Source organism: Macrotis lagotis, chromosome 1 (assembly GCF_037893015.1).
Source record: "Macrotis lagotis isolate mMagLag1 chromosome 1, bilby.v1.9.chrom.fasta, whole genome shotgun sequence".
Lineage (NCBI taxonomy): Eukaryota > Metazoa > Chordata > Mammalia > Peramelemorphia > Peramelidae > Macrotis > Macrotis lagotis.
Window position 1 is genome coordinate 321,012,552 of NC_133658.1, and position 17,324 is coordinate 321,029,875.

Here is a 17,324-nt window from a genome sequence, read left to right on the forward strand (position 1 = left end):
CAATGTTACCTTGTAAGGTAAGTGAATTACTCTTCATTGGAAAATGTCCCGCAGAGGCTGGATATTAGGTATGGAGTCCTGAAATTTCCTTAAACTCTAAGGACCTCACACAGTAGCTGGCACAGAGTAGGTACTTGATACATGTCTATTGATTAGTTTATCAACACCTCAATCTCTAATCCATGAAGACTTGGATCATTAGAGTTTAAGGATTAGATAAAATATTTTTATTTGAAATGGTAGTATTGACAAAAAAAAAGTTTAATTTGCTAATCTTTCACAGTCATTCCTGAAATTGTACCACATAAGGGTAAGAGAACTGACCTCTGATTCAGGAATTTTGTGACCTTTTACAAGTTATTCAACCTCTTAGAAACTCCTTTTAAGACTATAAATTAGAGAGCAGTTAATTTGTGTTGTATTTGCGAAGGGAGTTTTGCTGTTTGGTTGCTCTCTAATATCAGTGTTACCACAGATCCAGATTTTTTTTTAAGTCTTTTCCTGACTCACTTTGAGACTCTGGTCAAAATATAGGTCTCAGTTTTTCAGTTTTACTATCTGGGGGGCAGCTAGGTGATGCAATGGATAGAACTCTGGGTCTAGAGTGAGAAACCCTGACAATTCAAATCTGCCTTCTGTTACTTAGCAACTGGATGACCCTGAACAAGTCATTTAACCCTTTTAATCTGAACTTTCTCATCTGTGAAATGAGTTGGAGAAGGAAATGGCAAGCTTTTCCAGTATCTGCCAAGAAAACCTCAACTGGGGTCATGAAGAGTCAGACATGACTGAAAAAATGACTGAAGAGCTTTCCTTTCTGATAAAAATTTGAGAAATGGTCTCAATTTCTAAGATTCCTTTCATCTGACAGTTTATGATTCTAATTTGTATTTTCATAGGTCTTAGTTTCCATATTTCTTGTGAAGAAGTACTACTAGTGCCACTCAGTAATTTTTCAACCTTACTAATGCACCTTACAATCACTGAGGACAGTTGTCACACAAATAGTATTAATATACATTAGCTATAGTTGCATTTTATTCTTATGCTGTTCCTAAGAAGCACCCCCCCATCTCTGCACTGCCTGTAATTTCTGCCAAATGTGAAAACTAGAATGTGCTGTAACTAAATCTTTATGTGCTTTGACAGAATATAAATACCCCATTAGGATATCCAGATGTTTTTATCTTCATTAGAGATTTGTATTACATACTTAACATTTTTATTGAATACTACAGAGGCTATGATTTAAGAGAGAAGGAAAAATTCTCTAAAACTACTCCAGATTATGTTAAACACCTTTAACTGCTCTGTACTCAGTAGAGTGCAGGGCATGGCCAGAAATCACATTATATATTCTAGGCTTTTGATACCAAAAAGACTGTGCTTATTTTTTATATTTTTCAGGTCATTTATTGTTAGCCTCTTAGTTGAGTTTTATTTGTTTTGTTAAATAATCCCAGAATGTCAGAGTTGGAAAGAATCTTAAATGTCAGTTAATTTAATCCTTGCCCAAATTATGGAAACTCTTCTACAGTACCTTAGCAATGGAGACTCACTACCCATCAAGGCAACCTTTCTGAATTTCTTTAACTGGGATGAGGTTCTTTGTCTCCATGAAGATGATCTCTAAATCCATGCATTTCATCCCTAAACTCTCCTGAGTTCTGACCTTGTATTGCCAACTGTCTGTTAGACATTTCTACTTGGATTGGCCTCTGAGCATTTCAAACTTAACGGTGTCCTAAAAATAATTATTTTCTCCCCTCCCCCAACCTGTCCCTTCTAAAAAAAATCCTATACATCAACATCCAGGCTTTAGAATCATCTTTGACTTTTCCCTCTCCTCCCTCTAGATCCAATCAGCATCTCCTTAGCATCTTTTTTGTTGGGGGGGGGGGTGTTGTAAGACAATATAGTTAAGTGATTTGCCCAAGGTGGCACACTAGGTAATTACTACTTGTCTGAGGTTGGATTTGAACTCCAGCCTTCCTGACTCCAGGGTAGGTACTCTATCCATTGCATTACCTAGCAGTCTACCCTACAGCATCTTTCAAATTAATTCCCTTCTCTTCACACAGTTGAAGCTTTTAACTCTGATCAGGACAGTGCAATGACTGTTTTTTCAGATCTAGTTTTCCCTCTCTAATCTATTTCCTACTTACCTTTCAAAATAATATTCATAAAGTACAGATCTGATCATGTTATTTCCTTACTCAAGAACCTTCAGTGGGTCCTATTGCTTACTGCAGGGCTATCCAATCTTGCTTTTAAAAGTTTTTATTGAAACAATAGCTATTATGTTTTGATTTGCCATTTTAGTGAGAGCTCTGCTGAAACTAAAGCATTAGTAAACCCACAGGCAGACCGCATAAAATCACACTGTGGGCAGTCCTGGCCTACAGGGTTATCGTTTGTTTATGATCTGCTTTTCCATTTTGACTTCATTGATTTTCTTCATTCACACTATATTTTAGCCAAAATGGTTGTCTAATTCTTCCCTAAACTTCTTATTTCATCTTCTATCTCCATGTGTAGAATACACACATCTCCCCTCTTTAAAATTCTTAGGTTCCTTTAAGACTCAGTTCAGGTTCTACTTCCTAGGTGAAACCTTTTCTTATCCCTCCCTAGTTCAGGAATGCTTAAACTAGACTCTTAATCTAGGAATTTAAAGTGTTGGTTTTTTTAAATTAACACAATTTGTTGGGAGTTTTTTGGGTAATCCCATGTATTTTAATTTATACATTTGAAAACATTCTGATCAGGTGTCCAGGCTTCCTCAGAAAGGGGTCTATCACATAAAAAAAGTTAAGAACCTCCATCCTAATTAAGGTTCTTAACTATCCTCAAATTTTTCTCTATTTATATAAATGTATCCCTCTATGGAAATAAGATTGCTTGAAGACTTTTTTATTTTGTTTTTGTATCTGCAGCACCTAACTCTGGCTTGCCCACATGCTAGGTATTTGATAGATGCTTGTTGAATTAAATATTATTGATTCTAATATTTCATTATAACTTTGTATTTATCCTAACCCTGCCTTCTGAGACCTTACTAATAAGTCTAATCCCTCCTCCATACGATAGCCTGTTTTTTTTTAGGATACTCTTTATTTTATTTTATTTTTTCCAATTACATGCAAAGATAGTTTTCAACATTCATCTTTTTGTAAGTTTTTAAATTCCACATTTTTCTACCCCTTCTTTTCCCCTGCCCATGGCATTGAGTTATCTAATATAGGTTGTATCTGTAGTATCATGTCTGATATTTCCATATTCGTCATATTGTGAAAGAAGAATTGGAACCAAAGGAGAAAAAAAACAAAAAGCAAAAGTTTTTAAAAGTGAACATAATGGGGGCAGCTAGGTGGCGCAGGGGAGCGGAGAGTAGAGTCAGGAGTCAGGAAGACCTGAGTTCAAAATAGACCTCAGACACTTAATACTGGTTTAGCTGTGTGACCTTGGGCAAGTCACTTAACCCTATTGCCTTGCAAAAAAAATTTTAAATTTTTTTTTAAAAAGGAAAAACCCAGTCGGGAAACAGGTGGGGATAGGGGGAAGAGAAAATAACAATATGATTTTTAAAAAATAGTGAACGTAGTTTATTTTGGTCTACATTCAGAATTCATAGTTTTTTTTTCCCCTCTTTTTCTCTGGATGTGGATGGAATTTTAGGATTATCCTTGATCCATGTGACAACCTTTTAAGTATTTGAAGAAAGTGATCACGGACTTTTCTCTAGTTTTCCCATATACAGGCTAAATTTCACCAATACTTTCAGTTGATCATTTTGTAGAATTTCAAGCCTTTTTCTCATTTTGGTCACCCTCCTCTAAAACAACACAACTTGAAAACTTGCTTCCTGGAATGTCATGTTCCAAACAGATTTCAGTGCACTTCACAGAGTATGGCCAGGGTTGGACTTGCCTCACATGCTCTGGACCTTACACTTCTGTTCATGCCTTATAAGAGACATTTTTTGACTTTCATTTCACAATTGCTACACTGAGCTTGAATTCAACTAAAGATTTCATTTGCTAGTCAGATGGAAAGTTCAATGGTTCTTAGAATTTAGCATCAAAATCAATTTTCTTGTGTCTTTTTTAATGTAATTTCTACCTAATAAAACTTAGTACCTGATGATGAACTGTGACAATACCCAAGTCTTGTGTTGGCAAGACCTTTCCTTACTGGATCTTCAGGGGCTGTGGTTGTAGCACCTCCCAGAAGAGTTGCCAGGCTGCGTATTTTGTGCATAAAGGCAAAAAAACTATAGAGCCTCCTGGATTTATCTCTTGGTAGTACTGAACATTATATGTGGATATGCAAAAGTAGTACTAAGCATGTTTACAGACTTGATGGGGGTAGAGAAAGACACAAATGTTTCAATGATGAAAATTCTTATTTTTTTCCCCATTTAAACTATTGTAGGGACATAGGTCTGTTTATGAGATCTCCATGTTTTTGAAAGAAATAAGAAAAGGACTGAGCTCAGATGAGAGGTGATGAATGGGAGAAACTGTACAAATTTCTACCCCCAAGGTTGAGCTCCACTGTGCTTTTGTTTAGTTAGTTCAACTTCGGCATAACAGCTCTAATCTTTGCCACCTCTTGGTGTTCAGCCCAGAGTTCTAAGTAGTGTTCAATAAATGGAGAAACTGAATAAAGTCTAATGCTGATCCTGTATTCTATCCATCCTCTCCAGGATCTGGCCTGGTCTGGTCACATACAGGGATAGATTTGGAGAAGGACCTAATCACAAGAGGTCTATCTTCAGGTCTGTCTCACTCAGTCCTTATGCATTTGTTTTCAATCACATTCTCCCTCATTAATTTATCTCCTACTCTGCCCTGTAATGGTTTCAAAAATGTCTTCCTTTCCCTTCTCTTTACCACCTTACTCTTAACCTTCCTCTCATTTGTAGAATCTGTGCTGTCCTAGTTTGGATGGGTTCCTGAAACAGGAAAAAGTCTGGAAGCTCTAGCTCTTTTGGAGGTACAAAGATACCCTTGTTGATAGTACTTCAGCCCAGATTTCTGATCCCTTCCTCATAATAGTTTTTGATACCTTTGAACCATTGTTATATATCTGAAAGGCTTCTAAGCATCTGATATCATGAGTATCATCCTGAACTTTCCTTATATACTTATTAGCTGTGTGATCTTGAGTAAAACACAACCTTCTAAGACTTTAGTTTCTTCATCTTTGAAATTAGAGATTTGGACTCAAATCTTTTTGATCCTTTTCATCTCTAAATCTAAGATCTTATGAACCTCCTTTTGATTCTTAGACTAGTACCAATTCATCCAAGTTTTGATGGATCAACATGGTTTCCACCTTTCAGGGTCTGGCCAATGTCTATTCCTGTCCTCTGTGTATTACTTCAGTCCTACGTGATTTCTTTGTCCCACTTCCAAATTCCTTAAGACTTATGACTGCTTGTTCTTCCCCCTATGTGTACCCCAACTTTACAGTGATATAATGAGGCCAAAGATCAAAGCTATCTATGGAACCATTTTTTTTACAAAAAGATTGTAAGGAAATGATTTTAATTAAATTTAATATTTTGGTTTTCCCAATTATTTGTAAAAACCATTTTTAACAATTTTTTAAAAATTCTCCCTCCCTTTCTTTTTCCTCTTCTGTGAAAAGACAAGCAATTTGATTTGTTACGCACGTGGAGTCATGCAAAACATTTCCATATTAGTCATGTTGTTAGAAAAAGCAAACAAGAATAAAGTTAAAAAAGCATATGTATATACTGATCCTGCAGACCCATTTAAGGCATTCCTTAATAAGGTCTCTGATTCAGTTTTCTTGATAATAGTGTTTTGTTTGACTGAAAACCTGCCCAAGTTCTTTTTGTTATCAAAATCTGAAAATAAGTGGTCTTGTCTCAGAGGAATAGTTATTGTTCCAGGTAGTGATTTCCCAAGAAAAGCATTCATACACATCCCCTGGCAAGTGAGAGCTCATTGGGATGCTCCTCTGCTGTGCAGGGATTCATTATGTCATTATCTGGACCACTTCATCTTGCTATGTGTTTTGCACCAAGGGACTAACTTTCTGTCTGTCTTTCAAAAAGCTTTTATTAAATGCCTCCTATGTGCCAGACACTGTGTTAAGTACTGGAGATACAAAGAAAGGCTAAAGACAAGGAACTCAGTGTAACGGAGGAGACAACATGTGAACAACTATGTACAAACAAGAAAGAGGGAGGGAAAGAGAGTAGAAGAGTGAGAGAGAGAGTAAAGGAAGAAGGAAAGGGAGGGAGGGAGGGAGAGAAGAGATTGGAGATAGGGGACACCAATAAAGACTTATTATAGAAGATGAAATTGTAGCTGGGACTTTATGCCTTGAGGTAAAGATGAGAAGGAAGAGCATACTAGGCAAAAGGGACAACCTGTGAAAATTCATGGAGTTAGGAGATATTCAAGAAACCCCAAGGAGGCCAGTGTCATTAGATCACTGGCTACATGGAAAGGGTGAGTGCTATGGTGGAAGAAACCTGGAGGTAGAAGGGTACTAGGTTAGAAAGGACTTTGAACAATAAAGGATTTTATATTTGAACCTGGAGTTAATAGGGCGCCACTGGAGTTTTATTTATTGAGGAGATAGTGTGGAGATGGGGCCAGTCAGCCACCCAGGTTGAAAACTCTTGGTCTGTCTTTGACTTCCCTCCATTTTAACATCCACAGTCTATCATCAGGTCCCAGCTCCTTAGCCTTATATTCAAGATTCTCCACACTGTCCCCAGTCTACCTTTTCAGTGCTATTTCCCTGACCACTTTCTGCTTCAAGCCAAGCTAGGCCAGGACAGATTTAGAGTTGATGCTGGATGATCCAGTCTTTTGTGATGCTAAGGAATTTCTGAGTCTACAGTCCCTTGATGGGGGATGCACTTCTCATGCCATCTCTGAACTAAAACATGATTATTTAATGCCATGTGGTGGATTTCTTTGTTACAGAAACCAAGATTTTGATTTACAACTTTGAGCAAAATCCAGATCATTTGACTCTAGCTTCTGTACTTTTTCCACCACACCATACTACTTCCTTTATTTTACAGATGGGGAAACTGGGGTCCAGAAGGGTTGTGTCTTCATTGTCATCAGATTGTAGGCTTATAGATCTAGATCCAGAAGGTGCCTCAGAGGTCTTCTAGTATACCTTGCTTGCAGTAGTCCAGATCTCTAGGCTGCTTTTCTTAGGTCAAGTTCTAGACCATAATGAAATGAAACTCCTAAAGATCATTTAAGAGTTAATTAATAGAGGCTAATTTAGCCACATCAAGGAAAGAACAGGAAGGTTACCATTTTGATTTAATTGGGTGTCTCTGTGTTTGCTATACCAATTTGTCAGATGGAAGCCCGAGGGAGAAGGCGAGGCTTCCTCTTAAAGGAACTTCTTAGTATTTAAACAACCAGTAAGCCGTATCAGTGACTTGAACTTTAATCCCCTGAGCCCCAATTAAATTTTGAGGTTGTTTCAGTTAAGTTTTGAGATTTTTTTCAATATCTCTTAAGGAAAAATAGTATAGTCTTCATAGGGTAGGACCTTAGGCTATTGCTCCTACCACATAACTAACATCATTTAGTGAATTAACTGAAGACAAGCATTTATGCTTGTGCAGGATCAGATAGGTAGTCAGAACTGGAGTTTGAAGCTAGGCTCTCTCACTCCAGAGCCAGTGCCATTTCTACCATACCTCCCTTTTGCCTTTATTTTACAGATGGGGAAGTGACTCCTTGCCTCTTTAACTAGAGGATGAATTCCCAAAGACAGGGACAATTTCTTCTGTTTCCCACTGATTCCTGTCCAAGCTTGGTATAGAGTAAGACACAAGAAGAGATGGTTCCTAAGTTAATCAACCAAGGAGGATTTATCAGGTGCTTGTTATATTCCAGTCACTGGGTTAAGCACTAGAATGTAAAGAAAGGCAAAAACATTTTGTGCTCTCAGGGAAATCACTTCTTATTTTATTTTATTTTTTTAATTTAATGTAATGGGATTAAGTGACTTGCCCAAGGTCACACAGCTAGGTAATTATTAAGTGTTTGAGGCCAAATTTTAAACTCAGGTACACCTGACTACAGGGCCAGTGCTCTGTTCACTGCGCTACCTAGCTGCCCCAGAAATCACTTGTAATGTGTGAGAAAACAAATGAACAAACAATTCTCTATCTACAAGATAAATATAGTATGAATGGGAAGTAGTCTCTAAGGGAAGGTACTAACTTTGGAAGGGGACTGTGAAGGCCTCCTGCAGAAGATAAGGGTTGAACTGAGTCTTGAAGCCAGTGAAACCAAGAGGTAAAAGTCAAGAGAGAATTTCAGGAATGGTTTTGAGAGATGGAGTATTCTGTTCAAAGATTAGTGAGAAGATCAAATGGAAAAGATCCTAATGGTTCTAAGTGCCCTTTGTGGATTTTGGGTTAACCTATTTCTCAGTTTAAATTATTCTGATCAGTTGCCTCACGCTTAAGAGTGAGGTACCTGTATCTTGTAAGATGCATCTTGCAAGGTTCATGAATAAAAGGTACAATTTTCTCTCACTCCAGCAGGTTTTTCTTTTTTGTTCATTTATAATATTCATGGTTGGTGTTTGGAGGAAGGGGGTAGGAGGAAACTAAAGAAATCAATAAAGGGACTAAGAAGGAGTAGTCTGATTAATAGGAAAATGAGGAGAGAGTAATTTCATGAAAGCCATGGAAGTTTATCCATGAAGAAGAGCTAGTTCAAGTATCAAATGCTAGAGAATAAGAAAAAAGAAAAATGCATCAGAAGTCAAACCAATCCCAGCATGAACACAAGCGAAGAGTTATGCCCAAATTTCAATATAATATGGATTACAAGAAGATTGGCAAATGCATCATAATAAATAACAAGCAATTTGAAGAAAGAACTGGCATGGGCACAAGGAACGGCACAGATTTAGATGCTGGAGGACTCTCCAAATGCTTCCAAAACTTAGGCTTTGACATGTTAGTCTGTAACAACCTCTCTTGTGAAAACATGAAGAGTCTACTCAAAAAAAGTTTCTCAGGAGGACCACTCCAACTTTGCCTGTTTTGCCTGTATACTTCTCAGCCACAGAGAAGGGGACCAAATTTATGGGACAGATGGACTGATCCCAATAAAAGATCTCACTGTCTACTTTAGGGGAGATAAATGCAGGAGCCTCTTAGGGAAACCCAAATTATTTTTTCATTCAGGCTTGCCGAGGTACTGAGTTTGATGATGGAATCCAGACGGACTCGGGACCTATAAATGATATAAATGCTAATTCTGGATGCAAGATACCAGTTGAAGCCAATTTTCTCTTTGCCTATTCCACAGTTCCAGGTTACTTTTCATGGAGGAATCCAGGAAAAGGCTCTTGGTTTGTGCAGGCCCTGTGCTCAGTCTTGAATGACCATGGAAAAAGCCTGCAGATTATGCAGATCCTCACTCGAGTGAACTACATAGTGGCCATGGACTTTGAATCTCAGTCTGACAACCCAACTTTCAATGAGAAGAAACAGATTCCATGCGTAGTCTCCATGCTCACCAAAGAACTCTTTGACAACATACCAACTGCAGCACAGATATTTAAATCAAGAACTATTGCTTTTTCTCATTAAAGAAAACAACAGACCTCTCATTTGTTTTGATGTTTAATCTTTAATCTTAAGAAGTGTTTAATTGCAGAGTAAAACTTGGTGCTTTCATAAATTTTCAAAGGGACTATAATTTTTTAATTATAGTTTTGTTTCATGACTGTAATTACAGGATTCAGAAATAAAGTGCAAAGAATTTGTTGATGATTTCTTTTGAATCTCTGTGGAATGTGATGCAAACAACTAAAGTGACCTCTCTGTTAGTTTTGATTGTTGATAGACATGGGAAGAAATATATAACTACCTTACCAAATAAAATTGCTGCTTTCACTCTTGGAAAAAAAATTATTCTGATCATGAGGAGACTATACTTGCATGTTTCTATTTCTTTGTCCCTTGGTAGGGGTTGGAGAAATTATCTGCCTGGTAAAAGAATATTATATAATATTTAAGGAGGAGATCCCACTCAAATCCTTTAATGCCTTATCCTTTTATTGAAAGAACTCGAGATTCTTTTTTTAATTTATTTTTTTATTCTCATTTTGTACAAATTTTTTTACATTAATAAAATATTCTTATTTACAAGTAAACAAAATACCCCTCCTCCCCCATGAATATAGATAGACTTGCTTGGGCGAAAAAAGTAAAGGGGAGAGAAAAAATTAAACTAAAAAAATAATAGTAATAATTAATTGTAGGTATGGCCAGGTGGCGCAATGGATGGAGCACCAGCCCTGGAGCTACGAGTCCATATCCAGCCTCGTAAACCCAACAATCACCCAGCCGTGTGACATGCAAGCCACCCGATCCCCACTGCCCTGCAAAAACCAAAAAAGAAAAAAAAGAAAAAAAAGACCCGAAATAAAATAAAATAGTAATAATAGTAGGGGTGGCTGGGTGGCAGACAGAGCATTGGCCCTTGAGCCAGGAGCACCTGGGTCCAAATCCGGCCCCAGACACCCAAAGATCACCCTGCTATGTGGCCCCAGGCAGGCCACCCAGCCCCACTTGCCCTGCACCCTCCCCCAAATAATAATGACAAAAAATGTGCTTGAGTCTTTGTTCCAACACCAACAACTCTGTCATAGGTGGATCTCATTCTTTATGATAAGTCCATCACAAAAGTTACTTCCATATTTTTCCAAAGTTGCCATTGCTGATCGCAACTCCCTCATTTCTTATTTCTCCACTACCATGTACTCTATTTTCTTTCTGCTTTCACTCTGACGCTGCTGTAGGGTCGTTGACTAGCTCAGCTTACAGATCCTTGGTCCTGGGGCCAAGAAGCCCTGAGCCCCCATACCACCCCTTAAGCCCAGCATCCACCTGACCCCATGGTCCTGGGCAGGCCTTCCAATCCCAGCCCCTTGCAAGAAGTAAGAAAGAAAATGTGTTATATCTGACCAGTCTCCCACCATGGTCCATCCTCTCCTCCTTTATTCACATCCCCACCCCTTCCCCCTGCTCCTCCCTCCTTACTCCAGATGTCTATACCCCATTGAGTATATATGCTGTTTCCTCTCCTAGCCATCTCTGATGAGAGCAAAGGTTCCCTCATTCCCCCTTGCCTCCCCCCTTCCATATCATTGCAATAACTCATTGTAATAAAAAAAATCTTATGTGAAATATCTTGGACTATTCCCCCTCTCCTTTTTCTTTCTCCCTTTCCATTTCCCTTTTTTTCTATTGACTCCATTTTTACACCATATTTTATCTTCAAATTTAGCTTTCTCCTGTGTTTCAACTATAAAAGCTCCTTCTACCTGCTCTATTAACTGAGAAGGTTCATATGAGTATTATCAGTGTCATTTTTCTATGCAGGAATACATGCATTAAGTTCCTCATATTCCCCCCCTCTCCTCCAATCTCCATGCTTCACCTGAGTCCTGTATCTGAAGATCAAACCTTCTATTTAGCTCTGGCCATTCCAAAAGGAACATTTGAAATTCCCCTGGTTCATTGAAAGTTCATCTTTTTCCCTGGAAGAGGATATTCAGCCTTGCTGGGTAGGCTGCATTCTAAGCTCTTTTGCCTTCCGGTGTATATTGTATTCCAAGCCCCACGAGCTTCCAATGTAGTTGCTGCTAAGTCCTGTGTGATCCTGACTGCAGCTCCACGATATTTGAACTGTGTCCTGGCTGCTTGTAATATTTTCTCTTTGACTTGGGAGTTCTGGAACTTGGCTATACTATTCCTAGGGGTTGGTTTTTTGGGATCTCTTTCTCTGGGGGATCGGTGGATTCTCTCCATTTCTATTTTGCCCTCTGCTTCTAGAATATCAGGGCAATTTTCCTGTAGTAATTCTTTGAAAATGATGTCAAGGCTCTTTTCCTGATCATGACTTTCAGGTGTTCCAATAATTTTTAAATTATCTTTCCTAAGTCTGTTTTCCATATCAGTTGTTTTTTCAATGGGATATTTCACATTTTCTTCTAATTTTTCATTTTTTTTGTTTTGAAGTATTGATTCCTGATTTCTGGTAAATTCATCAATCTCCTTGAATTCTCTTCTTTGTCTGAAGGATTTGTTCTCCTCAGAGAGTTTTCTTATCTCTTTTTCCATCTGGCCAATTTTGCTTTTTAAAGCATTCTTCTCCTCAATAACTTTTTGAACTGTTTTGTCCATTTGACCTAAGCTGGTTTTTAGCATACTATTTTCTTCAGCATTTTTTTGGATTTCCTTGACTAAGCTGCTGACTTCATTTTCATGTTTTTCCTGCATCTCTCTCCTTTCTTTTCCCAGTTTTTCTTCCAACTCCCTCATTTGATTTTCAAAGTCTTTTTTGAGCTCTGTCATAGCCTGAGCCCAATTTCTGTTTTTCTTGGAGTCTTTAGATGCAGGAGCTTGTGCTTCCTCATCTTCAGACTGAGTATTTTGATCCTTCTTGGGCTCATTTGCAAAATATTTCTCAATAGTCTTCCTTTTGTTTCTCTGCTTGCTCATTTTCCCAGCCTGGGCCTGGTTTGGGGGTGCTTCCTGAGCTTTTGGGGTGCTCCCACAAGGGTCTCAGTGTGTGAGGCTCTGTCCTCCCTCCTGGTCTGTGAATGACCATAAGCGCCCCCCTCTGCCACGGGGATGAGGTGGGGGGGGGCCTGCTGTTCTATGGGGGGGCCTAGACTCTGATCAGGATCTGAATGTGTTCAGAGCCCCAGAGTCCTGTTCCACGGGCTGAGGACAGAGCTCTGCAGTCTCTCTTCACTCCCCTCCCTCAGCTCAATGGGCTCATGCCCTGAGGGCTCCTGCTTACTGGCTCTGCCTGCTTTTGTTTCTGGGTCTGGGCTGCAGAAAGACCAAGCTGCTCTCTGTGTGCCCTGAGGGCTGGGCTCCACATGCTCGCTCTGGCAGAGGTCCCCAGCTGTTCCCCCACTTTGTGCTTGGTGCTCCTCAGGGTGCAGCTCAGGAGACACTCCCGCTGCTGTGAGCTGCAGCTCCCAGCGCCCTGGGGCTGCCTCCGGGAGGCTGAAGTTCTTTCGCTCTGGCAGGCCACCCCTCCAATGGGCCACCCCTCTGACCATGGGGAGCAGAGCCTTTCTGCTCTTTTCCAGGTTACCTTGAGTAGGAGAACTGCCTCACTGGGTCCCTTTGTGGGTTCTGTCTCTCAAAAGTTTAATTAGAGTCCTTCAATGTTACTGAAAGTATAGCTGTGGAAAACTCTACTAAGGAAGTTTTCCAGGACAGGCATGATAACAGGCCATGTCATCAAAAGTCCAAGACCCTAAGAAGACCTGACCCTGAAGCCAAATTTTTATGGACAATGAAAATCTACCCAAACTCATTCCTCAGTGATTAAGAAACTCCCTACTTGTCATATTCTCCTCATGCCAGTGATTCTAACCTATAGCTGTCATCATTCAAACGTTATCACCTGTTCCCAATTGCCTAATCCCATTTTTCCCTTTTCCCAGAACTAAACCCTCTCATGTACTCAATGTCCCACTCTAAACCTATTCATTCCTTCTTTGTTCTCTGGATTGCCTTTTTCATAGGCAAAAATCTTCATTATTTGTCTTCCCAATCCTTCCATCTTTTGACTCTCATTGAAATCCAGTTCCTTCCTAATGACATAGCCTCTCTGGCTGCCTTTTCCAGCATTAGTTGCATATTCACTTATTCCTTGATTCACTGGTCAAGATAGAGAATTGGAATACTTCTTTCTCCCCCTTGTCATTTTCAGATTTTCCCTCTCCCAGCATCACTCAAGTGACTTCTCCTTTGAGGTTCTCTCAATCCATATATACTACCCAATCAAAATTGTAGTAACTAATTTGTTTTTTTTTGTTTTCATTGTTGTTTTGCTTTTTTTTTAACCAAGTTCTAGGACATTAGTATTTTTTCCTCAATGAGTTCAATGCTTGACTCAGTTTTTCTTTCTGTCTCAACTTCTGTCCTCATACTATGGGACATCAACACACAAACTGATGCTCCCTCTAATCTCACACTTCTCCATCTTACTCACTTTCCAAAACCTACTCCTTCGTATTCACCTAAGACAAACACATAGCTGGTTATATCCTTGATCTTACCACCACCCACAAATGTACTACTTCCATATTCATGAACTCTGAAATCCCCATATTCACAATCTATTCTCATTTCTACCTTGACCTTGCAACTAAACCTCATTTTTTTTGCCCACACCATGACTTCAGTTTCTCAATTCCTCCATTTTTTCCCAGTTCATCATCTCTGCATTGGTTATATTCTCTTCCCTTCCCTATCTTGATGCCTTGGTTAATCAATGCAGCTCTATATTGTCTTCTTGAGTACCTTACCCTCCTATCAACAGCAAACCTCCCCTACAAAACCTCAGTCTTTTCTCTTACCCATGTGCTGTTAAATGAAGGTAGATGAAATTCTATGGACTAGGGGCACCCAAAATTTATGTTAATGACAATTGGGCCCTTATTGCTAAAAGACAACTCTTTTATATCTCCTTAATTAACTCACTACTCCATTCACTATGGTAAAACTTCCAAATCTTTTTATCCCTCCTCAAACTTTTCAAGATTATCTTTCCTTCCACCCTCTCAACTGAGAACTGTGCCTCATATTGCCTCTGAAATAAGGGGGAAAATAAGACTATTCTCCAAGAGCTTCTTCTTATCCCCTCTTCCATATCATTCATATTCTTTCTGCCATTATCTCCTACTTCATCCCATCTTACATAATGAAGTGGTCTTTATTACCAAGGCAAACTCTTCTGCATACAAAAATAATCACATTTCATCCAATCTTCTTCAGTAGATTACCCCTTTGGTCATCCTTAACATCATAATTTCTTTTTTTAATTAATATTTTATTTGTTTACCAATTATATACAATAGTAGTTTCTACCTATCATTTTCTGTAAGGTTTTGAATTTTACAATTTTCCCCCACCCTCCCTTCCCTCCCCCATCCCCCACAGAAGACAGTCTGATAACCTGTACATTGTTTCCCTGCTGTACATTGATTGAAATTGAATGTGTTGGGAGAGAAATCATATCCTTGAGGAGAAAATAAAATGTTAGAGACAGCAAAATTATGTAGTACATAAGACACTTTTTTAAAAAAAAATCAAAGGTAATAGACTTTGGTCTTTGTTTAAACTCTACAATTCTTTCTCTGGGTTCAGATGGTATTCTCTGTCAAAGGTACTTTAAAATTGTCCCTGATTATTGCATTGATGGAATGAGCAAGTACATTAAGGTTGATCATCACTCCCGTGTTGCTGTAAGGATGTACAGTGTTCTGCTTCTGCTCATCTTGCTCAACATCAGTTCATGCAAGTCTTTCCAGGCTTCTCTGAAATTCCATCCTTCTTGGTTTCTAATAGAACAATAATGTTCCATGACATACATATACCACAATTTGTTCAGCCATTCTCCAGTCGATGGACATTCACTCAATTTCCAATTCTTTGCCACCATAAACAGAGCTTCTATGAATATTTTTGTACAAGTGATGTTTTTACCCTTTTTCATGATCTCTTCCAAGTATAGACCTAGTAGTGGTATTGTTGGATCAAAGGGGTCTAATACCTTTTTTTGCCTTTTGGGCATAATTCCAGATTGCTCTCTAGAAAGGTTGGATCTAATCTCATAATTTCAATCTCTCTGTGTACTGGCTGCTTCCCTTCTGACTATAAACATTCCCATGTTTCCTCCATCCTCAAAAAACCTTTTTGATTCCCACTATCCCTACCTATCATTCCATATCTATTCTGCTTTGTAAAGGTCTTGAGAAAGTCATTTACAAAAGGTACCTCCTTTCCTCTCATTTTATCTCTTAATTCTTTTTCTCTTTCTATAGTCTAGGTTCTGACCCATACCAGCCAACCAAATCTTCTTCAAAGTTACTAAAGATCTAAAATGTCAGATTTAATGTCCTTTTCTCAATCCTAATCCTGTTTAACCTCTCTGCAGTCTTTAACACCATTATTAGCCTCTTCTCCTTGATACTCTCTTCTCTCTCTAATCTCTCCTGGTTCTCCTCCTATCTATCTAACTACTCCTCTTTGGGTTTTTTTTGGATGACTTTATCCAAGTCAAGTTCTCTAATCTTGGAGGTCTTCCCTAGGACTCTGTTCTGAACTCTCTTCTTTTTTTTTCTCTTCAATACTATTTCATTTGATTACTCATCACTTCTCATAGATTCAATTATCTTTATACTGATGATTCTCAAATCTGTTTATCTAGCTCTAACCTCTTTGCTGACTTCTAGACTCCCATTTCCAACTGCCTATTGGACATCATGAACTGAATGTCCTGTAGACATCTTAAAGTGAACATAACCAAAACTGAATTCATTATTTTCCTCCCCCCACCTCCAAAACCTTCCTTTCCCCTAATTTCCCTAGTTCTGTTGAGGGTACCAGTATCAATGGTCTCCAAGGCTCATAACCTAGGTATCATCCTTAATTCTTCACTCTCAAATATACCACCCACACCCACCACTATATCCAATCTGTTGGCAAAGATTGTTCATTTTATCTTTGTGAAATCTTGTTTATGCTTTCATCTCTCTTGACACTATCACCACTTGTAATTTTCAACTAAAATCCTACCTCCAAAAAGTCTTTTCTGCATCTTTTTGATTATTTTCAGTTTATTTTGTTTCTTCATAGTTGTTTGCATATTATCTCCCCTATTAGACTGTGAGCCAATCAAGAACTGTCTTTTACTTTTCATTGTATCCTTGGTATATACTTAATATGACTGAAAATGCTTGAATTATTGAGAATTGAGGACCTCTTGTGGTAACAATCTGACCATGCCATTAGAAGGAATTCTGATTTATTGAGAGCCTGGAATTCAAACACTCAAAGGTTCATAGATTTAGAGCTGGATGCTATTTAATGGCTAAATTTTTAAAATTAAAAAAGTTTTTTTCAGTCAACTAGCATTTCTCTCCCATGTTTCCCCCAATGAAAAAAAAAGAAAAAGAAAATATTTGTAACACATATGCATAGTCAAATAAAAGTGATTCTCACATTAACTGTGTTCAACAACATATATCTTATTCTGCACCCTGAGTTTATCACCTCTATATCAGGAGTTGAGTAATATTCTTTATTATTGTTTCTCTGGAATCATGAATAACCATTGCATTCTAAATCTTTTAAAATTGTTTGTCTTTAACAATGTTGTTACTGGATAAATTATTGTAGTTCTGCTCACTTCATTAGAAATCTTCCCAGGTTTCTCTGAAGTGATCCCTTTCATCATTTTTATGGCAAAATAGTA

General features: G+C 38.4%; 1 pseudogene; it reads left to right on the forward strand.

The window, feature by feature from the left end:
- Positions 1-7,768: 7,768 nt before the first annotated feature.
- On the forward strand, positions 7,769-9,686 carry LOC141517245 (caspase-7-like; annotated as a pseudogene).
- Positions 9,687-17,324: the final 7,638 nt, after the last annotated feature.